Below are 27,083 nucleotides of genomic sequence, written 5' to 3' on the forward strand. Positions count from 1 at the left end.
CTGTTTAATACTGTAGATGTCATATTTTTAGTGGACCTGGTTGTGTTCATGTGTTCCTGCTGCCACAAGGTGACTATTTTTACTGGACTGCTCATACATAATTGATAGACTTGTCTGTATAAATTATGTGACAGTTATGATGTGGTGAAACGTCTCTGGGGCAGCAAAAGTGTGTGTGTAGCTATGATGATGATGATGACATAATGCTGCTGGAATGCCTATGAACGATAAGTGTGAACTTGCTTCAACCATTACCACACATCTTCTTCGTTTCCCCTCTTTGTTTCCTCTCTCTTCCTTCCTTTCAGTTTTGTTTCCCCCTTGTTTACTTTAACCTTTCTCTCCCTCCTTCCTTCGACCTCTTTATTATTTTATTGCTCTCTGTCTGACTCTATCAGTGTGCCGCCCTTGCTTTCCCTCCCTTGTTGCCTCTGCTGTGTTTGTTGTCTTCATGGAGCGTTAGCAGCCTTAAAGGAGGATAAATGGGTGTTATCGAGCATGGTGATCATATCAGATTTGGCAGGCAGGTGACAGAAACAAATGAGGATGAAGCCAAGAATAAACTCGCAATATTTCTGAGACGAGTTCATGTTTACACTCAGCTTAAAATGTCCAAATTCTCACTTCTGACATAGACAGGAGGAAGCTTGAAAGATAAGAATCTGCAAGGAGCAGACCTAAGTGGAGATTAATGGTTTTGTGAGAGAATGACAAATATGAATGTGTTTTAATGATGTTTTAAAGGCTTAACAAAACACTTCATATATGTGAATGTGTGATAGTTGAGGTATCATAACAGCCTGTCACAGGTTAGAGCGTGATGATTAGAGGAGACGTGGCAGAGCATAAAGGTCCAGGTAGGGAAAAAAACAACTCAGTCATTTAGGACTATTTACTAAAATAAAGAAATCCCCTGTTAGATCCCAGGGGCATTTTTTATATTTGTTTAAATGTGCAATTTGTGGTAGATTTTATTGAGTTGAACTATTAATATTATAATCTCACTCTGAGTTACTGTTGTTGTTCACAAACTAAAGAAGTGAGAGTTCATTTTTGTTTAGTTTCTACTGAATATTTGAAGGCGAGCTGTAAAACTATATCACTTATTTTGCTACAGAACTGTTTTCTTAAATCGTTAATAAAATATATATATATTTTTTAATTTATCTGTCATATCATCAAGGATATCATTATTACAAAACTACCCTGAAATATTAGGATATTATTTTAGGGCCATATCGCCCACCCCTGGTATTGTCCCGATACTTCGATACGATACGATCACGTGATTAAATAAATTAAGGCCCGAACATACTCGGGCGCACTATAAGCAGAGCAGACTCCGCGAGGAATGTCCACAGTCATTCGGGCTTCCATAGTCGAGCGCACTTCCGCATTGTAGTTTCCTGTAAAAATGTCTGTGAAACACACTACATTACCCACAATTCTTGTGCGTCAATGTGAAAAATACATGGTGAGCAGTCACTGGTGCGCAGAGCGGAGTCCGCGCGGTCGTAAAATCTGAGCTCTGCGTGGACAGGGCTTGCGGATGTCCACTTTTGGTCCGGGCGGACTCGGGCTGTCAAAATTGCTCAAATTTACTTTTGAATATTCCTTCTAAAAATAACTCATAGGTTCGAACTGTTCGAATTTTTTAAAAAAAAAATTAAAACACATAAAACAATTATCTATAACTTTACGTTAGAAATAGCCGCGGACCTCTCGCTCTCCCCCGTTCTCTGACCCATCAGGCCACACCGCTCGCGGAAGTGCTGCGAGGAGCCTTGAAGCGCCGAGAAGCGAAGCCAGTTTCCTTTCGGTGCCCATGTTAACCGATTGTGTCATCCACACCGGCTGCGCCGCGTCGCACAGCTCCATGGCTGGCTCTGGTCTATTTTCAGTGCGAGCCGCGAGCGAATGTGTTAAGCCAGGTGATGGAGACAACAGCTGGGAGCAGAACCGCTTGTCGACCAGCGTGGAGAAATGCGTGTCTGATGTGAACGGAAGTGCTTCGGCTCGTGCCAGAATTTCAGTGTGCTGCGCTTCGCAGCACCTCCACGGGCGGTGTGGCCTTTTATGCAGCGCGTTCAGTGCAGCGGCCCAGGCCAACACCCTCTACAATCGAATATCAGTTTTCACATTCGAAGGACCTTTTTTTTTTTTCAAATTCGAATTTAAATTTGAATTTAGAATATTCGTTGACAGCCCTAGGGTGGACCTCCGCGAAATCCTCTCCGCGTACGTTCTGCCTGAGTATGTTCGTAATAAAAAATTGATACTTGCAACTGTGTGACGATACGATATTGGCACACAAAAATATCGCGATACTATGCTGTATTGAGTCCTAGTAACATCAGATGTAAATGGGGTTTATGTACCGTCTTGTGTGGCTCGGGCAATCTACGCAGTTGAGTTAGCCAGTTCATGGAAATGTTTCTGGAGGCAAAGTATGTGCTTTTTGTCTTTTATTATAAAATAATACATAAAGAAATGTCGTTGTCATAACGATTTAGTCATTTAAAGGCTGATAAATTGTTTAAAAGTTCGAGCTGATTACAATTGGTTTGAGTTCTGAGTTCTTACAAGGGAGACCTGGCCAAGAATAGCACAAAGTCTCAACAATTAACAAATAAAAATAAGATAAAAGTGCATAGATTTTTATAAGAAAAGACAATCAGATAAATCAGTTGCACTCAGACTGTCTGGACTTAGGCTAATAGAGTTCACCACAGCTTTACACTCATTTACGGTCACGCTATCTCGAAGCTGGAGATCAGTCTGCAGATTGTTCCCTGCTGTAGCTGCCGAGAACCCAAAAGCTTTTTTTCCTAGTTCAGTTCTGACTTTTAAGCACAATAAAACCATTTCCATATTTCATATTCGAAAGAGAAGATAAGTAGGTTGGAGTTTTACCAAACTTTGTAAATAAAACATAACAGCGACTGAGGCAGCGTGAACACAAAGCAAATTCACTTAATACAAAATACTGGTGAGTAAGAGATCCACAGCTTAGAATGAATCTCAGAGCGCCATGATACACCAGCATGTGAAGACAGTGAGCCGAATCATTCACATCTCAACACAAAAGACAAGTAAAAAGGTAGACTCCACCAACTTCCATTTGACACTAAAGAAAAGCAGTAACTTGAATAAGTGGTAAATCAGAGTTGGCTAAATATGGCATTGTCTGCCGACTGCAGTTTGTTGGAATTTTCCTGCCAAACTGAATGTTCTTTGAAGACAGCTTTATTGCCGGTTTTAAGGTTGGTTGCAATGACTCAAGCAGGCAGTGTTGACATCAGTGCATTTCAAAAACACTGCTCAGCGCTGAGACAAATGCAAGACGTGGAGATCTATCCTAACAATCTAGAACAGATAGATAGACGTGACAAATGATCCTCAGCCGTTGTTTTCTTTCGCCAAAAGCGTGGTGTTGAACACATCAGATTGAAGTTGTTAGTTGATGTCAGTCAAGAGGTATTGCAGTGTGAAAATATGCAGCATGCGCCAATCCTTCATTTTTAATAGATTTAATTGTTAATTGTTTTTCATTCAAGGCCACTTTTAAAAAAATAGGTGCGGAGAAAAATCTGCGTCCTCTGTGAGATTAGCACATTTGATGACCATATGGACTCTGTTTAGTGAAACAATTTTTAAATATATGCTTTTTCCTGGGTCAACAAAGGCTGATGTGTTAGGTAACACTGCGGAGGAAGACAGCAAGCGTGTCCTACTTTGAATATCTGTAAGAGTGTCTCCATTCAGGTGTTTCTATGCACATTGTCAATTTGTGGAAAAAAAAAAATTGAGTAAAAACATCAGAAATTAATTAATTAAAGAAAATGAAATATCGTAAAACAGTTTATACACTTGGCAGAGGTGGGAAAGTTGTTGTATTGATTCAAAGGAAATATGACTAAGTGCAGCGGAAACATGCTTGCACAGCAAACAATCCATGACGCTCAAGAAGCATGTCACTTAAATGTCACTGAAGCTCATGCACCACACATGAGACATGACATTAGAATTGCGGCAGGCTAAATAGATGTGTGTGTAGACAGATATGGAGACAGTAAGCATCTTCAAATGAATACATGAAAGACACATTAATGCCATATTTCGTCACTTTTTTGACATGGTTTCCGATGGGTCAAGGGTTGACTGATGCTCTTTCAGTACGTCATATTGTTGCATGCTCTTCTTCAGCAATGCTTTAATGGCACTGTACTGAGATTTAGCGCTAGTGTACCAAATGTTTATCGCAATGCGCTCAACTTTTGATATCCCCATAAGAGTTGTGGATCATTTTCTTTTGCAGATTTTTGTGAAATATAGTTCAATTTTTTCATTACATTTCACAGACGCTGATTTCTACAAAAGATAGCAAAGAAATCCAAATGCAGAGTTAAATTAACTTCCACTAATTTGAAATTACCCGTGTGTACAAAGATCAATTCAACACCTAATGCCTTAAGGACACTGACTTGATTTTACTGCCCTAGTAAAACTCTTAAGTTACTATCAGGACTGAGTTTTGGCACTCGATACCTTCAAGGCATGACCGAAATAACTTGGTTTCAAGTAGAATCAAAACATCTCCAGTCAAATTAATACCTGCATTTGATCATTATTGCGTCGGTGGTCTGATCCTGGACCATCCTGTCTCGTCTTCGCCAGATCAGCAGACTTTCTGTTACAGCCATCTCTAGAGTTGCTGTCCTCCCAGCGGACAGTCAGTTCAATGTCCGACTGGTACACACAAGCTTACCAAGCTTTAACTATTGTTAAACCCGTTTAGGGATGCACCGATCCGACACCTGGATCGAATATCGGCCCTGATATCAACAAAATAGATGGATCGGGTATTGGAAAAAGCAACCTATACCTGAGGCGATCCTTTCCCTTTAAATCTATTGCAACATGAGCTACGTCTGTGTGGAGATATCTCACGCTATTTTACTGCTGAATTGTTTATCTTTGTTAAAATTTTATCTTAGGAATGAACTGTGTAGTCATCAATGCCTGATTCCTTTAGTCTTTTCTGTTCTACATGTAAAGGTCAATAGCTTTTTAGGTCAACCATAGTATCGGATCGGTATCGGGTATCGGATGATACTCAAAACTACAGCATCAGGAACGGTATCAAAACTGAAAAAGCTGGATCAGTGCATCTCTAATAAGAAGCTCACGCTCAGCAGCAGCAGCAGCAGCAGCTTCAATTTCTTTGGTCACCAGATGTTACAACATTAATTACACAAAACGTTAATGTCTAACAGCGCTGGTGGCCAGATGGGTTGTTTGAAGAGGTTGAAGAGAGGTGTTGTGTTGAGTGCCGTTAAATGAGTGTTGTAATGCTCTCTTTATCTCTATCTCTCTGGTGATTGAAACAAATAAAAGCCCAGGCTATTATTTTTTGGTAGACATGTCACTACATTCACATGATGGATATCGAATGAAGTCGTAAACATACACATCCCCTGGCTTAACATGTACAGTTATGAACGTACAGTGTCTGTTCTATTAACACACTGTATTTGATAGAAGTTGTCAGTCACGGAGTCAAACTGTTGCCTCAACTAGTGAGATCATGTCGCACTTTTTCTGGTCTGACAGATTTTAACTCTGAAAACCTCCCACCCTCTGATTAGCCTTTGATCTCAAACAGGCTTTTTAATCTCCTGGATCACGCACACACCACACACGCACACACACAAGACACGTACGCACAAACACAGTGTGTCTCAACATCAACAAACTTTGAAACCAAATCATGGCGGTGCACTGTAAATCAGCCCCCTATCTGCGTGACTATCTGGGCAGTCGGCTGTTTGCGAGCCAGGTCTGTTCAGCAGAGCCAAGCAGTCTGATGAGGGCTGTCTCTTTATATGTCACTCATTTATTCTGAGAGAAACTTTGTTACAGTGGGTTGTATCCTGCTTCCTGTAAATGGTTCAAACAATAACGAGTTGTTAATGATTTTTGTCTTGCAGAGGCCTCTCTGTTGATTGAACCTGCTCAGCCTGCTGTAGTCGTTCTCATGAAATGTGTTTGCTCTAGTGAAGATGAGCTTTTCGAGTGTTCACTTGAGCCTGTCAGATATAGGGTCTGTTTGCCCCACTGTCTGCCCCGACTGAATAGTCCTACTGTAGATCTCACAGTGTACACTGCAGCTCAGCGCCCCTGTTATGCCTCCGCCTGGCGTACAGTGCATGGGGGCTGTTTACTGTGTGATCTTTTCGCCTGATCCAGTCATAGAGAGTTTGATTCAGCATGGCATATAAACGAAGCCGCCAAAACTTGTTTTCTGTTTTTTAATGGTGGTTTACAGTTCATGTCTGGAATGATATGTGGTCGACCACCAGTGCTACCTGGTGTAACACTTTTTTCAGATGCACAGGTCTGCATCTGAGTTTCAACGTGTTTTTTGTGTGCCACAAAAATGTTGAAGTAAGGTGTGAATATTACAGAGCAACCCAGATGTTAGATGTTTTTCCCAGACATAAAACTATCCAAATCATCTGTCACTCAAAGCCCTTTGAAATAATCAGTAGTATTTTGTTTAATTTTCATGGAAAAGAAGGTAAAAGAGTGTGTTTTATGGTCTGTGACAATTGTGACCAGTGGGATAATGTGTTGTATCTAGCATTTATTGATCAGTTTACCATAATCTCCTATGAAGTTATCAAAACACTTGTACTTCCTGGCTCAGTTATTAAAACATTTAAAACTCTGTCTCTGACAGTCCCCAGCATTTCCACTAGAATGCTTAATCATATTCTAGAGTGACTATCTTACATATCAAAAACCCTTATACATACTTATAGGCTTATCACCGCTTTGTCAGTGGCCTTTTCATTCACATATGACTTGCTAGGTATCCTTCTGTGTCTGCTGTTGACGTTCCAGAATGCGCTGCCGATACTGTGACATCAACAAAAGCATGTGATAAGGTTTAGGAAAAAATGTCCTGGTTTAGAATTCAGGAAGGGAACACTCTGCTCCCGGGTGAAAGTCCAGAGTTTGTTGGACTCACCCACCCTATACCAGGGCTTGACAGTGCGAGCGTTTCACTAAAAATAGGTGTGTGCGAACTAACTAAACTATTTAGAGGCACATGTGCACATAAAAAAAACAGCCGAAGCAGCCTATATTTTTGTCAATAAAAAAATATGATAATCTAACCGCACATGTTGGAGGAACTCCAGCCGCCTTCCCTCTTCCCCGTGTGACACGGTTATGGGCGGTTTTCCAAGCCACTGTCGGCACAATGAATATAAGTCCCACTGTTGGCAGCGTGGAAATAAGTCAAAGTGTGGCGGAGACGAGGGACCGGGAAAAGCGGTGGACCTCCGGGGAAGCCTGCTCCATTTTCCCTGCAGTTAGGGACCGTTCGCCACGGTACTGCTGCTGGGCAGGGTGGAAATAAGTCCTGCAGAATTTCAGAGGACCTGGAGAATGTTTTAGGATAGTAATAACATTATATAAGATAATCATATTACAAAGATAATATATATATATAAGATAGTAACATTAAAGACAAAATTAAATTGCAATACTTTTTCGAAACCTGATGATTTTACCTTTCTGTACATTTTGTATACAAATTCATTAAATAATTTTGCTTGTAAATGTCTATCTGCGTCATGTTTATTACGGAAAACACATTATTTGATCAATTTACATTGTGCCCCTAAAGTTCTTTGTGTGCTCCTTACTTTTTCAACTTAGGAGCACATGTGCTCCTTGGGAAAAAAGTTAGCATCAAGCCCTGCTATACGGACTTTCCTGCTCCTCATATTACGTCGTTACCAGCAGCGCTTCAACCTGACTCCTGCTCCTATTACGTAGTTACCAGCAGCGCTGCAACCTGACTGCATCCAGCAGTGTATCATACCCCCCTGATAGGTGCCATCTGGCTGACCAGCAGCATATCATAGCAGTGCCAAAGGTTACGGCAGGCGGCATTACATACTGCTTCTGGCGTCAGGTGTCTGATGCCAAAATCATTGTCAAAGTGGTAGTATTCGATGACTTTGGAATGAGAACGGGCTGGAATGGGAGGTCATAATCACTGATGAAGTTGTTCCTGTCATGATCTGTTTGCATAACTTCAGCATATGAGTTCAATCACTGAAGACAGCAGCTTTTTGATTTTTAGGGACTACTTTAAGGTGGTATGCATTGTCTGCATCGTCACCAAGATCCCACGTATCCAAAACTTCACCCAAAGTGAACCTACAGAAAGAAGAGTAGAAGGTTAGGTAGAATAAGAACTACGTATGTGTAGAAGTACGTATACATTAGATGTCATATCCCACTGGTCACCATTGTTGCTGTCAACATGCCTCAGCTGAACAAAGCTGAGTAATTCCAAATGCACATATCAATACTAGACACCTTGAAGATAATGTGAACCAAAATTATCTGTCCTATCTTTATGTAACACACTTTAATAACCTTTTGTTTGGGAGCTTTGATGCAGCCATCCTCGTCTCATGGTGCAACCAGGAAGTCAACAGCTCTGGTCATGTGACAATTTAAACATGTGACACTGCATATATTTCATTTAGACCCTTTATTATAACAATATTTGCTGGAAATGTATTGATACATCATTTGGTAGCATTTTTAGAGCCCTATAACTGGAAAAAAAAATGTGTTGTGGTTACTATTGTTACCAGGGGGATTAAATGGGTTAATTGAGGTACTTTAGTTGTGACCTCACTGGTCAGTCCAGTGTTTATTCATATTTCAGCCAATATTAAAGGAAGTTTTTCTACTTTTTTTCTCTTGTTATTGTATTTTTATGTGGATCTTTTCCACCCCCTTCCCTTTCTCTTGCTCAATCTGCAATGAATTACCAGCAAAATCCCAAATGATGAGAGTGGAGTTTAAAAAGAACAAATCATCTGAAGCAAATTACTCCCTGTGGTCAGATGATGCAACTTCATTATGCTTATAACTTAATGCTGCATTTACACAGCTTAAAAGGGAAAACGTGACATACCCTAACAATAACAGCACAATATGAATGCAGTCAGTAGGTTTTCATTTTTATTTGATATTTTATATTTGTTTCATTTTTTCCATTCGGTTTTGCTTCCTTTGGTCAGAAGAGCTCATTAGTTCAGTGTGTTTTTATTTTTATGTCCTTGTCTCCATTTTTGGTGTGAAAGCTCATTGTTCTGGTGTTCTTCCAACACACTTACCAGTAAGTGATGGTTGTGAATCCATGGCAGTTTCAGGGCTGCATACTGAGCCTCAGCATGTTCTTGGGACAGACTAAAATGTGTCTGTAGCGTGATTACAAAGACCAGTCACAAACTGGTCAGATTCATAATCTTGTTTACTTATTCTTTGATCGGATAGCTCTTGATTTAATCCCAATTTTGCTAATTTTAGACGTCTTTATTAAGGTAATGAGCTTGTACAGCTGCATGTGCTTAGACGAAATTGGTCATTTGAGAAGTTTGGCTTCTTTTGTTAAACGAGAGATGGTTTACATATTTTAGCCATCGATGATCCCTCTGCAGTCGACATATAAAATGCTTCACTTCATGTTTGCCATTACACATTGTCCATTAAAGACCATCCGAGTGTTTGGTTTAGAGCATCCAAATGTAAATGATTTTATGAACTGTATATACATTCAGCTAATGCTGTGTTTGTGTAAGTGTGTGACTAACAGGACAGGAATGCACATGTATTAAAATGTGGAGTACATTATGGATTATTCAGTATCTTCACGCCTGCCTTTGGTTTTTGTTTGTCTCGTTTCCAGCAGCATTTTTCAACAGACAGTCAGACAGTAGTAATTAAGAAAGCATGGCTTTGTCGTTTTTTATGCTCTCATTGGATTGTTTTTTTCCTCTGGTTTGGAGTGACTGGAAGTTAAACTTGCTGTTTCACAGCACCCTTGTGTGTAGTTCAGCAACCACTGAGGTACTTAAAACACAATTGTTCCTCCATTTCTCTCACTATGTGAACACGTTTGGTTCTTTCTTTTTTCTCTCACTCTCACTGTTTTTATTTTTGTCTCAGTCGATCTACTTCTCTGTTTCTTCCTCGTTACCCCGTTCTCTCACTTCTACTCAGTTACCTACTAAACTCTCTACCTCTTTTTCTCTCAGCATGTTAGGACTTCAGTCAGCCAGTCAGTAGTAATGGGGAAAGCATGGAGTTCCCAGCAGAGTGACTCATTGCTGTAGCAAACAGGGGTCGTGTGTGTGTGGGTGGAACTGGGGTGGTAGGGGGCGGGTTTTCTACAGTGTGTTGTGTGTGTGTGTGTGTGTGTGTGTGTGTGTGTGTGTGTGTGTGTGTGCGCCCAAACATGTTTGTGTAACTTGGGTGTATATGTTTCCCATGTTTCCTTCCTGCTCAACACATGGTGAAAGCTCTTTGCCGGCTGTATTAAAGGTCATCTGTCGGTGAAAGTCAAACATACATAAACTTGTGCACGCTCAAACACGCTTGCAGCCAATATGGTGCCATGGAAGAAAAGGCATTGACTTTACGACCTCAATGTTATGTTACGTCGTTATCTCTTTTTAGATCTATTCCATGTAACTCTATTTTACTTCTTTTATCAACAGGCTCACGATAAAGTCACAACATGTCTCAGCTAGATATGATGTTTAATGTAAGTGCCATTTCGTAGGCAACTGGACTTGCTTGAGTTCCTTATAGACGTTTCACCTCTCACCCAACTGAACTCAACTGAAGAAGCCTATTGGACGAGAGGTGAAACTCAAGCAAGTCCAGTAGCACTTAGGATTACCATGACCTGGATGTCTGATGTCTTCACCAAGACACTTAAGGTTATTTTTAGAATTAGTTAGGCTACTCCAAAGCTGTATCATATGGCTTGTGAGTGATGACAGTTTTCACAGAATATAAAAAAGTTAGGCTCCTTTGCCTGTAAGTCCACAAATGTATGAATAGATAGAGGGCAACGCCAGTGTCCAAGGGATTTAATAATTTATTTCAGTGTATTTTGGGATGAATATAATAAGTTTTTGCTGTTATGTTTTGGACGATGTTAAGAGGAAACATATGTAGTACACTCATTTTATTCCCATATCTCTAACCAGGTAACTTGATTTGTAGGTATTTATAAAAGTGTGATTCTGGTAGATTGGTAGATCATATGATTTTGATAAGTTCTCAAAAGTATGTATTCCTTTGTCTGAAACTATCTGAATATGTAGTCAAGCCATTACTTTAAAAGCCCAGATTTTAAAGGTATTGTCATTTAGGGTTGGCTTAAATTCCCTGTCCATTGCTATCTCTCATTGAAATTAGACCCCATTAAATAAGCTTTGGTTTCATGTCATTTTTTCAAGGCCAGTAACGTATTTTTTATACATATATTTTCAATTTTTCTAATATCTTTAATAGTCATTTTGGCAGATACGTACATTTTGTTTAATTTCCATTTCTTTCCACTTTGCTGTAATTACATAACCAAACAGTAATTTATCTGACTTTAGCAGCATGATAATATTTAATTAAATTTGGGAGAGCTAGCCCCCCATGAAGTTTAGATAGCTCAGTCGTCTTAAGTTTTAAAGGTGGTTTTCTTACTCTCCAAATTAATTTATTGAAAAGTTTATCCCATTGGTTGAAATCTTTTTTTTTGTTTGTGAATTGGCAGGTTCTGAAATGAAAAAATAAATCTTAATAAAACATTGTTTTAATAATCTCAATTCTCCCTAAATTGTTAAGGGGATTAATATCAGTATTTTAAGATCTTGTTTAATTTGCCTCTCCAAAGCCTCAAAATTATATTGGAGTATCAGTACATTTATTTTAATTAAAAAAAAAGGGGCCAAACCCTGGAGAAACTGCAATAATGTTAGATGGTTTTTACTGGTTCTAATATCCTCCTGCATCATAAATTCGAAGTATACCTTCATGGATTTAGTGGAATGTACATTTTGTCCAAGGTTGCCAACACAAAAGCTTTGACATTTTAGAATGACGTGGTTTGGGTATAATGCTGTTAATACTGGAGGGTCTGTGCACACCTATCTAACACATTTTGTGTCTTTTTGGGTCAGTCTTTCCAATAAAACATAAAACATTTTAATGTCCTATACCTGTAATTGGGGAACTACTATAAAACACACATTTTCTTCGCCAAATTCCACTCACAGTTTGTGCCACACTGCTCCCATTGGTTTACCCGCATATAAACTGGGTATAAATTGTTCCTTATAGATGTATGTGTCGTATCTATGACATCATCATTTGCTTGAAGTTTGAGACGTATGCAGAGGATCCTGGCGTGGGTTGACGGGGAGATATGGAGTGTGTGTTTGCTGAGTGGTTCTGTTGGCAACTTTGAGCATTTTCACTCACACCATCATTCTCTTATTTGTTAGTTTAGTTAAAGCAATGTATTTTGTTGGCTGGTTCTGCTGAGTAGCCCAGGCTTGAGTCTAATGAAATCCCGTTCCTGCTGGTTTGGTGCTGTTTCACTTCCACAATTACATGCTTTCAGATTGAGCCACCAAGAACACTGTACTCCTTCCCTGCCCATCAAATAGTCATTGGGATTACTTAAGGATTTATGACAACCTGCTGACCAGCAGTGTTATCAGGATCACCTTAGGCCATATGAATGGATGAGCAAGATTAAACGCCTTTGCTACTGTCTAATCACTGTATACTTAGTGACAATAACCATAATAATACAAGCAGCAGTATGCTGAAAGTACAAGCAATCAAGCAATAAAACAATATCATCACCAGTGTGTGTTTATCAGTATTTGGTAAGAGGTCGCTACTCACCTCTCATTCAGGACATTTACTCTTCCTTTTGGCTCCGATCCTGACACGTCTAACACTGGCCACTCTCTTCAAAGACACAGATTAGCACATTTAACACATTAGAGAATAGTTGGAAGAAGAAAAGGGCCTTACCGGAGTTCTGATGAAGAAACCTCAGATGCAAAGGTGGTGGATGTCCCGAAACAGAAGATATGGCTGGCTTTTAGTAGACCGTGACAGTTGTTTTTTCCTCCCGAAGAAATAATGATAAATGATTAAAAATTCATGATTTTAAATCTAAACTAAACGCCCACTTCTCAAGTCCACTAAAAAGGCTAGAAAAACCATCAATAAAGAAAAGAAAAAGGTGCATTCAAAGTAAACAAATCTAGTTTAAATGGGTGGACTCTACAACCATTTGTAACTCAGACCATCTTCATATAAGGCAAAAAGCGCACACACATGAGCTTGGTATGATAATTAATTGCTATCAAGGTCAGAAATTAAGACATGTCATCTCATACACAGTATCACAAGTGGAAATCGTTCATGTGAGGAAATATATGGTTGTCTAATGCTGTTTGATTTGAAGCTTGGAACTTGGAAGAGGAAAAGAGAAGTGAAGATTAACAGTTGCTTGTTACAGAGATAAGAATAATTCCCTATAACTGTCCATGTTCATCTTCTTTTTGTTGGGCAGAGTCCATGTATAGTGCTTATCGGGAATAGGGAACATGTGAAGCAGGATGCACTCCTTACGTTTAAAATTTAAATAAATTGCGAAAGCGATATAGAACACTGTGTCTCATGGTGAAGTGCCAAAAAGACACATCCTCTAAGTCTTAGATGGAGGGGGCCCTCCTCAACTGGCTACCTTAGCAGATAGGAAAATATGGGATGGTAGCCAACTATCTACGTAGGATGGCGCCTGTCAGGAGGAGTACAAAGACTGGTAGGAGGGTTTCATTCACATGAACCACGCTGCTGACGTTCACAATATATGAATTTCCGTCAACGATGACGAACGCAACAATGATGACAAACGATATTTCATAAACTTGTTGGAGGAGGGACTGAAGCTTGCAGTGTCTGACGCTCACAAAGCTCAGGGAGACTCACGTACTCGTAGCTCAAACAGCAGTGACAGCACCATCGAAACAAAGAACTGTCCTTGTTGGAGGCGACACCGACCTTCTCGTCTGAGCCCAGTAAGTCATCTTTGTCTCGTCCAAGGTTTTTGAGCATTAAGCATGCAAGAGATGTGTTGGGGGAGGATTGTAGAAACATCTTATTCACGCATGGAAGCCTTGGCTGTAGTACAACGTCCAGAGTGTTTGGAGTTGGGGAAAGGGGTGTCTCTGCGTCTGGTTCGAGAAAGCGACTCATTCATTCAGGCAGCTCAGTGGCTCTGTGGTTAAGTTGTTGCCTCAGGTAACCTGAGGTAAGTTATAAGGGACAGCTTTTGTATGGGTGATGTCCATGTGTCCATCTGATTCGACTGCAAGAGTGGCAACGATTCACTGATCAGCTGTCAAGTATTAAATTGATTGCTGACTAATTTGATCACTTGATTGAAGGAATACTTAATTCACAAAAAGACCTTATGTAAAGCAGTTGTATTTGTGAAGAAGACTGTTTTTCTTGAATGCCTCCATGTATAACGGTGAACATTTGATTCGTTGCTGGTTGCTCGGTACTTCCCAAACATACATTTTCACTAAAGAACCTTATACTCCGTTCACACCAGATTTAGCATATGTACACAGGTTTTTAAAGAGTAGGCTATAGACTCCTTTCCCATTCCCAGTAGAGCAAAGCTGTGAACACGGCTCTGCAACAGACGAGTATGCTTTCTTTAACACACCTGACACACCAAAAAAGAACCTACAGACAGGTCAGTGAACAGGTAAACAGGAGACAGCAGCACGGAAGAAAGACGATGACTACTTCTTTTTATCTCTTAATTACTCAGTCTCTCTTTAAAACTTCGTGCAGACTAACTTGGACCGATGTCTAAACGCGATACAGTGGGCAGAGACGGATGATGGTTTGCGACGGTGCATCATTGCATCTTGCCGGTAAAGAGGCTAAAATTAACATTCACCCGGGTGTTGTGTTTCCATCAATGCCAATCGGAGCTGAAGGTGCTAAATATCCGTGACTACTGCAGAGTCATTTGAAGGGGGTGTGAATTCCAATTAGAACTATTCCCGTTGCATTAAAAAGCCAGATGTTAGTGGGTGTTAGTGGGTTTTTGTGGAGCGTAAAATGGGCTTCAGTAGTGGAGTCTGGCTTTCAAGAGAGAGTCACTTTTAGTTTGGTTTTAAAATGTAACGTTTTAGCTAAATGGAAATACAAATGTTGGGTGAAGTACTCCTTTAATTGGTTTAAGTGATTTTTTTTTAAGAAACAAAAATCAAAGTCCTCGGATTGTAGCTTCTTAACTGTGAATAATTTCTGGTTTCTTAACTTCTTTATGACAGTAAGCTCGATGTCTTTGGGTTGTGGACAAAACAAGACACTTAAAGACGTCATTTGGGAAACGCTGGTTGAGACTTTTTGCCATTTTCTGACATTTTATAGACCAAACAACTAATTGATTATTTAGGAAAATAATTGACAGATAAAACAACATGAAAATAAAACTTTGCTGTGGCCCTAAACTGAGCTTTGGCGCTGAGTGGGAGTGAGATTTTTCACACAAATAGCGTAAATCAGGGTTCAAAGGGAAATGTGTTTTGAATTACTTAAGCTATGCTTTTTCTTCACTGGATGGTTTGTTGGAGCCTGTCAGGCTCCATCTGAACCTCCAGGACGCTCCGTGTTTGAGTTCATTTGTCTCATTGTAATGACATAGTGTCAATGTGAACAAATAACCATCCTCCTAAAACACAGCTCAGTTTATCATATTTTTGTGTATATTCATGCACATGCATGTGTGTTTCTCAGTGTTGCATAAAACAGCAATCTTCAACTATCTGCTTCATGTCTTTATAATTGCTCCCAGCAGTAGCGTGGCGCCAGTCAAATGTACATGGACGCGCATTTGCACATACACACACACAAACACGGAGCAATACAGAAACTCATAACTCTCAGCAGATCATCAGAGGAGTGTGGCAAAGCAGAACTGGGCAGAGTTTGTTGGCTGGCCAACCTGCTGGCTTATTGACTTGGATCGAGTTTGGTGCAGCTATCATCGGCAGCATATGCCTGTGTGTTTGTGTGTGTGAGTGTGTGTGTGTTCATGCATTTGATATGCTTTTTTTCAGGCTCTGACAACAAGCCATCAGCTGACACATGGCTAATCTATCTATCGCGGTTAGAATTGAGCTATTTGTTTGGTTAGCAAAGAAAGCAAATGCAGCTGCCTCTGTAACAATCAGTTCCACATTACTAACCAGAATATCAAGAATTGTATTTTATGTCACAAAAACTGTCTTTTCCAAGTCCTTTCTCTAGAAAAGTTGGTCCCTGCCTGTGTGTGTGTCAGCGTTGGATTTTTTTTTTTGTGTGTGTGTGTGTTTGTTTCTCTTTCTGTTCCGATGAGTTGGCTGCGCAGGGTTAGTAATTGATCACACAGCAGAGATTTGTGTATGTGTGTCTGTTTATGCGCCTGTGGCTGTGCCTGTCTGTGTGTAAGGCCTTGTTGGATAACACAGAGCAGATGTGGGTGGGTAGGTGGGTGTATGTTTAAAGAGCCTGTCATTGGCTCACACAGAGCAGATGTTTGTCTGACCATCATCTTCCTCTGGCTACCAGAAGTCCTGATTCAAACTGTTCTGCTACATTTCAGATGCTGAACCAAACAGTATAAAGTCGACTCACAGTACAAGAGCACATGAATGCGATCGCTCTAAGACTGTGTGAGTCGTCCGAGCACAATCGTACTTGCATTCACAGATGTTTAGGTCAGTCTACAGATGACTGGGAGTCTTAACCAGGACACTATCACTTTGGAATTTTCCAAACCACAGTTATAAAGTGCTGCGGTTTACGGTAATATTCTGGTACTGCCAGCTGACTCCAGTTGAACGCAGTCCAAACAGTTGAGCATAGTTAAACACAGCCAAACATGTTGAGAGGTGAGATCACATGTTCCAGCTGATTTTGTTTGTGGAAAAAAGTTTCCTTTGTCACCTTTATTGTACTTGGTTCATTTACGTTCACTTTACAAGAAAACCAGAGCTTGTAAACAAATGTCACCAGGACTTTTGCTTTCTGTACTTGATTTGGTTAACAGTCTTATACCTAATTAAGTGCACCTCAGTAAACAACTGCACTTCATGCTCTTCCAAAAAGACTGTCAGCCAAACCATGCTAGTCAAATTAATGGCATTAGTACGGCTAGCATCATCTTTTTGGTAAGCCGGAGAGAAACCAGAGCTGGAAGAGTCTCCCGTATCATTAACATCTTTTATTTGGAAGCATTATGGTTTCTCAGAAAATTACAGTGACCGTTAAATATGGGGATGGATCAGGACGGCCTCAGCCTCTCCTGGAAGGCATTCCTAGTGTTGCATTCGGTTGTACATGTTAAAAGAGTAAAGTTCCACAAAAGACAGTTACACACTTAATATGTAAGCACACATAGTTTTGCCAGTATGAAGCACAAGATTAAGAACTCTCCAGGAATTCAGGAACATGCAAAACACTCAATTGAGAATAACGCCCTGGCTTTACTCAATGTCACATTTTCACGTTTGGTGTGAAAGGTATGGTTGAAACAGTCAATTGATCTGAATCGATGTTATCAATTCAATGATCAGCAGTCCAATATCATCAATGAAAAGTGAAAACATCAATCCATATCATCATCTTGAAGAGGCGTCTTTATTTTGAAATAGGGTTGCAACCGTATGAGATTTTCCTAGTCTGATAAAAGTCTCAGAGAATATCCTGGTTTCATGGTATCATGGTATTACAGAATTCCTATTATTGTCAGTCAGAATGACTCTTAAAGGAATTAAAATGGACAGGTTATCTTTGGTGACAAATGTTTTATTACTATATTTGAAACTTGGAAGCATTTTTTGATGGAAGTATGTGTAAAAAGTCTCCCTTTTGAAAATACGTTAAAATAAAGTTGACATTTTCTGTCCAGTTGTATTTTTTTCCCAATATCGTAGATAGGCAAATGCACACGGTATAATAACTGTCAATTTTGATATCACGGTATAACTTGAAACTGGTATACTGTTGCAACTCGATTCTGAAATTTCCATGGCACGTCTGTGTGACTGTCAAACAGTGCTAGCCAGTGAGTATATTTGTCAGTGAAGATTCTCAGTCATCCAGGTCATGGTAATCATAAGTGCTATATTGTAGGCAACTGGACTTGCTTGCGTTTCTTAAAGACGTTTCGTCATTGCGTTTCTTGGATGAGAGGCGAAACGTCTTCAGGAAACGCAAGCAAGTCCAGTTGCCTACGATATAGCACTTGTGATCACCAATGAGTGTATTTACCCGCCTCTTGGAAATGAATTAACAGTGTGAACATTTTTGTATTCTGGAGAAAAGACAGGTTTGCAGACAAAGCACATGCCACATGCAAACAACAATGCCGCTATGAACGAACCATGCTGGGCATGTCGCTGTGCTAACTTGGAGCTCTTACTTAAGCATAATAAGCTGCTCTGTTTCAACAACGTTAGGCCGAAAAAGTATAAATAATACATGTAAATGGTTAAACTATGAGTAAAATTTACTGCACTTTTAACATTTGCTTCTATGGCCAAAATCAAAAAAGAAAGGGGTTACAGCTTGTAACCGATGTTAAAGAGACAAATGTTATCGTCTCATATCGATTGAAGGCCTCTGAATTGAACCAAATTGAAATTGTATCGTGGAAGACTTTGTGATAGTAGTAAAAGTTTGAGGTGCAAGCCATCGCAGAGCCTTCAAGCATTGTCTGATGTTCCAAAACTTGAACCTAAAACTGTGATACCTGCTGAACCATGAATTTTGCGCACTGTTACACCCCTTGAGGGAGGCTTGCCACGGCTCTGTTTGGCAGCCAGTAAGTTGTGCAGAAGAACATCTGTTTGGCCACTCTGTTAGCGGGGCTTAGGCTCTCTTGCAAGAGTGCTTGAGAGGCAATAAGCTGAGCTCATAAAAGTGATTTCAAATACAGAAATGGCACAAGTTCTGGAGATCAAAAATAGAAAAATGCCCATGCACAGCTGAAGTCAAGGTGCTGGTCCTGGAGATCAAACTTTGTTCTGTAATCTGTGAAAAAAAGATTTCTGATCTCCACTACCTCCACATCATAAGCTTACCGTGCCTTTTCATATGCCTTACTGTGCGTATTCTCAAAGACATACACAAGCCTCTTCAACTTATTCATGAATTGCTATTGTTAATGTTAGTAGGGTCCGTGGACACTACTGATGTTTGAATTGTCAGGATGCTTAAACACCACTAGACGATTAACATCAGTTGAAGGGTTAAAGTTGCTGGTTAATTTGGATGAGGAGTTGTTGAATTTGTCAGATGAAAGTTGTCAGACATAGTTTTCTCCGCTTATAATCTTAATCTTTGTGGTTAGCATAGATCAAGCACTTTACTCAGTAGTCAGTTTGCTTTGTTGGTGCAGTTTTACAGGAATCATATGACGGATATTATGTCCAAAAAAAACTCACCGCCAGCAAACAGTTTGCTATTTCCTCAGGAGATTTATGTAGCGATCCTCTGTGGTAAGCAGTGTGACTTTAACAGTCTTTAACTGTTGTTGAGCCCCCAGAGCCTCCTTAGATCTTCCCTTTTGAGAACCACTGTATACAGCCGAGCTTCAAATCCTGGCTGTGGTTTGCATTCGCTCATGGCGGTGTTTACTATGGCACTGTCTCCTGCATACAGTGCTGTTTTTTCAAAGATGCCTCCGAAGCAGTGTCATGTAAACACCTCACAGCATGCGGGCGATTGTAGGTTGTATGTCTGTGGCTGGGGTTAAGCAGTTACCATATAATACAGCTTTCTCAAACTCTTCCTTCTACATCATCACATATCTGTCAGTTCAGGATAACTGTTTAACTTAATTTGATAAGTCACCAGATTTCTGCACATTTCCTACAGTGGAAAGAGGAAGTACCGGGGATATTCAACCAAAGTATGATCAGCACACAGGGCTGTGAAAATCCATCATCAGCTAAACTTTAGTTGGTCATCAGTTATCAACGGTCTGTCGGATGTCCATAGTTCCTTGTTTCCTTTCAAGTGCCAGATGTATATAGATGTCAGGGCTCCAGTTTACTAGTTTATAGTCCATAAAATGTCATAAAGGAGGGGTGTTTCCTCAACAATATCCTTGAATGTCTTTATATTATTTTTTTTATTGAATTTACAATGCTATAAAACTGAGAAAATCAGCAAATCCTCATATTTCAGAAGCTGGAACCAGCTAATGTTTGGCATTTCTTCTTAATAAATGACTGGAGCAATCACCAGTTGTAAGAATTGTTGTTAATTAATTTCCCGTCAGCTTTGGTTACTCATCATACCAATATATTGGATCAAAAGACACCAGTAAAACTTCAAGCAGTATGTATATGTCATACAGGGCATAGTCAGTATTGAACAAGCCCTCATTAAGTTGTACAAAGTGTGAAATAACGATTAGATTGATACTGATCAAAACACATTGGAGTCAGAGCTCTTAAAAAAATGGCTTCTCTTTCAAGTACACATGGGGAGGCAAGCACTGTCAGTAAACTGTCCCATCAAAAAGAAATGCCGCCAAAAACATGCAACAGTTGTATGTCACTGTTTGAGTCAACTTTTTGTTACAAAAAAGACAAACATAATTTCACCATCAGTGCCCTAGAGGTGAAGCCTGACTATATGTTTGTGACAGAGGAATTTTTTGGACCCGTTAAAACCACAGATGATTCACTGGCTGTGTGTGGCTCTAGTGGAACATAATTACAATGATTTCACAGAAGCTACTGTGAAGTGGAACTGATCAATACATGGTGAAGTTGGATGCCAGAGTGAAAAGATGTGGCCAGTCAACTTTAGCCCTTTCTAAATAGGAATTGTGCAAATTTGCAGGAAAGCCCAATCAGTCTTCGTCCAGCATTGGCAGTATAAAGACAAAATTGGGGAGTGCAGCAAAATGCCGCCTGCCCGCTTTTGTTCATACAGAATGCGCCTTTTTCAGGGCAATGGGGGGCATGAGCAAGTAACAAAACGTGTAGCTCAGCGTGTGACGTAAACAGTGACGTACTCCGAGGGAAGCCGTGGTTGGTCAGTCCTTCTGCAATTCTCTCGTAAGTCAGCCCGTCCTTCACCGTCCCCGTCATTTGACGGTTAATGGCCTCTTTGTTTGCGAGGGCAAGGAGGGCGCGCTATTCCTTGTCTCCCCAGTTGCTCATCTTTACAGTGTCTGTCAGGTTTGTGTTTCCTTCTTGCTACTAGCTGCTCATTCCTGCTACCAGCTGTTTCCTGTTTATCCACTGCCAGTGGGTCGCACGTGCGGCGTCATCAGCAGCTCCTCCGACAAGTCATCAACAGCCCCTCCCGTTGGTCTGTTTAAACCAAAAAGGTTCCGCCAATATGTCTACCCTACAAGGGAGAAAATTGGGCACTTTGGGTCAACTTGCCAATCCGGCTATGTGTGTCTAAACGCTCGCAACTTGTCGGCAAAATGGCCCAACATTCACCGAAAATCTGGCAGTGTAAAAGGGGCTTTTGACTGGCATTGTCAGAAAACTTATCAACAATGGGCATAGGGGTGGGAATCACCAGAGGTCCCATGATACGATGATATCACGATACTTAAGTCACAATACCATATTGTTGCAATTTTAAATGTTTTGTGATATTCTGAATATTGCGATAAAATAAATTGTGCTTTATTCCCTTTTTTTAGCTGCAAATTATGTCCCCTGAAAAAAAAAACCTGTCAATATCTGTAAGGTTTTCAGTCTGTTTATCTCACTTCAGTCATTTCTACAAAACTACCAAATGTTAAATTGCAATATTAATGATTTATTTGATACAAAAATCAATACTTACTCATTATCCATCCCCCACCCCCACCTCTATTTGGGCACGAGAGTCTTGCAAGATGGAGTTTTTTCACATTTATAAGTTGTTTTACTTATTGTAGATATTAACAACATTTTAGGCATGCCTTATTGCACAATCCAAATCTTTGTCAAAACGTGCCATTTTTGATGTTTAAGCTGTGAGCACAGAGGTAGTTGTCGTTTCCTGTAGTGAAGGGGACTTGTAAACAGTAACACAGATAACACAGATAGCGGAAGGAAGGAAGAATGTCGGCCTAAATCAGCTGCCCAAGTGATGGCCACAGTCTGCATCCGGTGAGTCAGACTACTGCATGCGTGATGCACATGCCTTGTGGGTATGTTATTGATCTGTCACCAAACTGGAGAAGCTTTTGTGGTACCCAGTAGTGTATCCGTTGCATAACTAGACAAATCATAGAGCCAACTGTACACTCTCTCCTTATGTGTGTGTGTGTGTGTGTGTGTGTGTGTGTGTTTGTGTTAGTGGTGCAACGGATCACAAAACTCACGGATCGGCTCGTTCCTCGGATCAAGAGTCACGGATCGGATCATTTTTCGGATCAGCAAAAAGCAAAAAAAACCCCAAGACAAATAAACATAAGTTTTGTCTGTTTATTAAACACTTAAATGATTAAATTAAAATATATAAAAGTAGTGCACAAGGCATATCTTCTTTTTAACATAATTATTAATGAAAAACAACTTAAAGTGCAATATATAGGCATATCTCCTTCCTTTAAAATGTAACAATGAACCAAAAATCAACTTAAAGTGCAACAGCAACTTAAAAAGGCATATCTCCTTATAATATTGGTTCAAAAGACCATTAATAAAATAGAACTCAAAGGTAAACATAAGAAGACATCTTCCTTGAAACAAGGAGAGTGAAAGAACCTGAGCTTATAATTTCAGATTTTTTTTCAAAAAGACAAGGATGTCAACATTGTCGGGAGAGAGTGTGGACCTCTTAGCAGTCACTATGTCCCCTGCTGTTGAGAACACTCTCTCTGATGGTACTGAAGATCCTGGCACAGCGAGGCAGCATCTTGCCATCTTTGCAAGACAAGGGTATTTGCATTCATTGGTTTTCCACCATGTCAGTGGATCACCATCCACTGAAATGCCACCTGCTGCCTGGTAGGATGCCACCTCCTCTTTGATGAGGTCAGCAGGAGCCTTGGTGTACATCTCTTTGCTGACAAAGGTCTCTCCAAAGAGCTCGGCCATCGCTGATTTCTTTTGTGGAGGAGATGTGTCCAAGCCTCCTCCTGCTGGCTCTGCAGCGTGACCCTGCAGAAAAAAATAAGTTGATTAATTAAACCTATTATTTATTTTAATGTTTCATAGACATGAAAAATGTGGCAATAACATTTAATAAAAGCCATTATTACTGAAAATAAAAAATGCGTGTAGATTTACATTTATAATTTTGAAATAATATTCGTGTTCTTTACCTCATCACAGTCTTCAGTACCCAGATGGCTCACAATCTCAGTGGTGAGGTCACTGTATGTCTTCTGACGTAGGGCAGGGTCCATGTGAGACAGGGATTTGAATCTGGGATCCAGGGCAGTAGCTCTGTGAAGGTAGTCCTGCAGAGTAGGGGGTGAAGTGTATCTGGGCTTCAGGTCCTCTCTAATGGCAGCCTTGACATCTTGTGTGATGGCGCTGTCTTCCACACTTGGAGCCATGGATTGTAGAATCCTTGTTTTCAGCGGCAGGATCATTGACACAGATGGTGAAGTTTCAGTGCTCAGCAGAGATGTGACAGTTTTGAGGGGTTTAAGCACCTGGAGGACCTCTTCTGCCACTCTCACATCATCATCAGACAGGGTGATGATGTTTTCTTTCTTCAGGGTTTTCTCGGTCAATGCAGAGTATATAGCTGCCTGCTGCTCCAGATAACGCTCCACCATATCATAAGTGGAGTTCCACCTTGTTGGGACATCGTGTATGAGCTTGTGATTGGGCAGCTGTAGCATGTCTTGCTTTGTCTTGAGCACATGAGCAGCTGTTGTGCTTCGGTGGAAGTAGGAAACCACCTTCCTGATTCTCCCAAGGAGGCGGTCCAGTTTATTGACTGAGATTCCCTTTTGTGATGCCAAATTCACTACATGTGCAAAGCACCCTATCTGTGGGCCCAGTCCTGCCTTATTCACTGCATTTATTTGATTTTTTGCATTATCAGTTGTTACTGGGATATTAGTACTGGGCCTCCTTAACTTCCATTCTTCAACTGCTTGTGTCAGTACCTGCGCAAGATGAGTGCCTGTGTGACTCTCGTAGACGGGGCGTGTCTGCAGCACTGGACTTCTCATCTCCCAGTCTTCGGTGATAAAGTGAGCCGTTATCGTCACGTAGCTCTCCATTCCCCTGGATGTCCACCCGTCTGTCGTGAGCGCAACAGCCGACACTCGGGATAGTTCATCCACAACTTTTTTCTTCTCCCGTTCGTAGAGATCTGGCACTATCTTCTCACTCAAGTGTGTGCGCGATGGGATGTCGTAACGTGGCTCAAGCACTTTCAGCATGTTTTTAAAGCCCTCGTTTTGCACAACCGAATATGGTCTCATGTCTGTAGCTATAAACACGCCGATAGCCTTTGTGATAGCTTTAGCCCGGTCGGATTGTGCAGGAAGAGGCTGCTTAAATGCTGCGGTGATGAGCGGTTGTTGGCCAGCTTTCGTTTTCTCTCCAGTCAGTAAAACACCCGGGTGATGTCGCTTCAAATGCGTGAACATGCTCGATGTGTTTCCACTGTCATATGGCTTTCTTATGCCACAGTGCCTACACACCGTCGCAGTTTTGTCCACTGACCTCTTTCCTTTGTCATCATACCTGACAGGGAAGCCAAAATGCTCCCATACAGGGGATTTAAGTGTCGCGGGGCGTTCAAGCTCCTCCTTTCTCCGCTCGCCACAAGCTGTGTGCGGACGGAGCACAACTTTTTTTTTTTTTTTCAGAAATCAATCCGTGGGTCACGTGTGTGCCGAACCGATGACGTCGATCCGAACGGATCACGGATCAATGATGATCCGTTGCACCACTAGCTTGTGTGTGTGTGTGTGGGGCACTTGCTCTGTGTACTGCGTCCATGATTTTACAGTCCTCACATTTGCTCTCCAATTTATACACACACACTTGCTTGATCAAAAACACAGTTGTACTCGTACGCATCCACGTGGGCACAACTTTCAGGCGGAGCGACTTGTGTGTGACTGCCAGTGCAAATGTGTGGAAGTGTGTTTTTAGTTCAGCCTTCACCCCATTATGCATTTCAGCGTGTTTGTTTATATGTGAGTTTGGCTGCAGTATTACAAATGTGTTTGCTTGCTGGATTGTGGTCCTCATTCAACTGTCGGTGCGTGTGTGTGTGTGTGTGTGTGTGTGTGTGTGTGTGTGTGTGTTTGCATGTGTGTGAATAGCTGGCATATGGGAGCCATCTTGCCCTGGCAGCAGAGTTGGAGGAAATTCCATCGTTGTAGAGTTAAGGCCAAGATACTGCTGCCACACACACACATGCACACAAACACACACAGGCACACAGCACAGCGCAGGTTTATGATACCTGCGCCAAACACACACACACACACACACACGAGCAAAGTCATATTTTTACCTTTTGAAAGCTCTTACATGTCAATGGAAAATTCTGCTTTCAGTAACAAGCCAAAAAGCTGTTTTGCATTTTCTGATTGCTTAACATATAATTACTTATATAATATTCTCACTCTTTGTTTCTGTGTGTCTCTCTCTCACTCTCTGCCTCACACTCTCACGCACACATGGACAAACGCACACTCAGGCCTTGGTCTGCGGATTGGCTGGGTGCTATCTCTGTACACACATGGCAGCCATTACTCCTTGTGTGTTTAGGCTTGGGCAGTTGGAAGTAAGCCTAGCACCTCGACCAGCAGCTCCACCACTAACGCTAGATAGTACTGGCAAGGTTTAGATTCTGTAGGGTCTGTTTCTCTGTTTTTAGCGTTAACCATGGCTCGAGGTATTTATATATAGGCCTGTCCGTCATCCATTTGTCATGGCTGGAGCCACTGCCGAAGTCCAACTTTATGTATGTATCCTAGCAGTGTTTGTGGCCAGTGGGAAAATCATCTAATATGCATTACTCCAGCGTTATTCCAGTATCCAAAAGACAAAAAAATAACACTTTGTTGGGTTTAAATACAATCAGAAAACACCCAGAATCTTTACTTTGATAAGTAGAATTCGAAGTAGAAAAGCCGATTGTTAAGGTGACACATGATTATGGGAGAATTTATTTGAATTTAAAACCTGGCACCTGTACGCCAAAGTTATTAGTCACAAGTGTTTCTAAATCAAAGCTCTCCAAGTGTGTGTAACCTGTGTCTCTATGTCGTCCCTGGATGGCCAGATGCTTCCAGCGCTGCTTTGGCTTCCTTGGTAACAGATTTCCTGTGCTTATCGTCGTTTCTTCCCCCCTTCAGGAACATGACGTCTCATTTTTCCACTTCAACTGTTTCCTTATCTCGAGTGCACTCAGGACCTTTCCACATTAGATGATTTTGATTATAGAGCATGACTGAACCTGAACCTCTCTGCCTCTGCCTACTGGACGCTAATAGCATTTATCTGTCTCTCTTTGTGTCTGCGTTATCTCTGTCTTCTGCGGTTTTCTTCCACTTTGATTTAAATTCTCATTAGCCGTTGCTAGGATCGCTCTTGGTGGCGCTCCAGCTGGTCCTCAGAGTGCCAGATACTGTCATCTGACCAACCATGAGGCCAGTGTTTCCCTTTAGATCCACAGATTATGTTGCAGGGGGAACATGCTCATCATGGACACAGCATGGCCCTCCTGACAACATTTTCTTCATGTGTAATCCTTCCATGTGTAGCTAAGTTGCGAAAGAAAAAGTGAATGAAGAAAGAGAAGTTGCTTTTACTTAGATAGAATAAATCTTTTGCAACTGATCACGTTTTCCCAAGAAATAAAGTCATGTACATGTACTTTTACACATATTTTTTATTGCGCTTAGCTGTTAATTCTCACGGAGAAATGCAAAAATATGTGTTAGAGTTTGCTTTGCTCTGTTTCTCATCTGTTAACACCTTTCTCATGATAAGCATGTAGTCCAGAGCAGGCGCTTAGGCTTAATGCTGCTGGGTATGAGGCACAGAGAGGGGAAGGCGCAAAGGGCAATAAATAGCACGCCCAAAAAAAATCAGTATCATTGGGGAAACAGGCTGTGAAAGAGTTAGATAAAGGAACACAGAAAATGGTGTGAGCTATTTTCATCCAGCACC

General features: G+C 40.9%; 1 protein-coding gene across 4 annotated transcripts in view; it reads left to right on the top strand.

Annotated features, from left to right (window-relative positions):
- Positions 1-27,083, top strand: part of il11ra (interleukin 11 receptor, alpha) — an 82,959-nt gene that overhangs the window by 12,820 nt on the left and 43,056 nt on the right. The window contains exon 1 of one of the 4 annotated variants that reach the window (XM_049603650.1): positions 13,858-13,979. The exons of the other annotated variants lie outside the window; for them this stretch is intronic. The gene's annotated coding sequence lies outside the window, so the exon portion shown is untranslated. Of the gene's footprint in view, positions 1-13,857; positions 13,980-27,083 lie in introns of those variants that run through there. 4 annotated transcript variants of the gene reach the window in all.

This window comes from Epinephelus fuscoguttatus, linkage group LG18 (assembly GCF_011397635.1).
Source record: "Epinephelus fuscoguttatus linkage group LG18, E.fuscoguttatus.final_Chr_v1".
Classification (NCBI taxonomy): Eukaryota; Metazoa; Chordata; class Actinopteri; order Perciformes; family Serranidae; genus Epinephelus; species Epinephelus fuscoguttatus.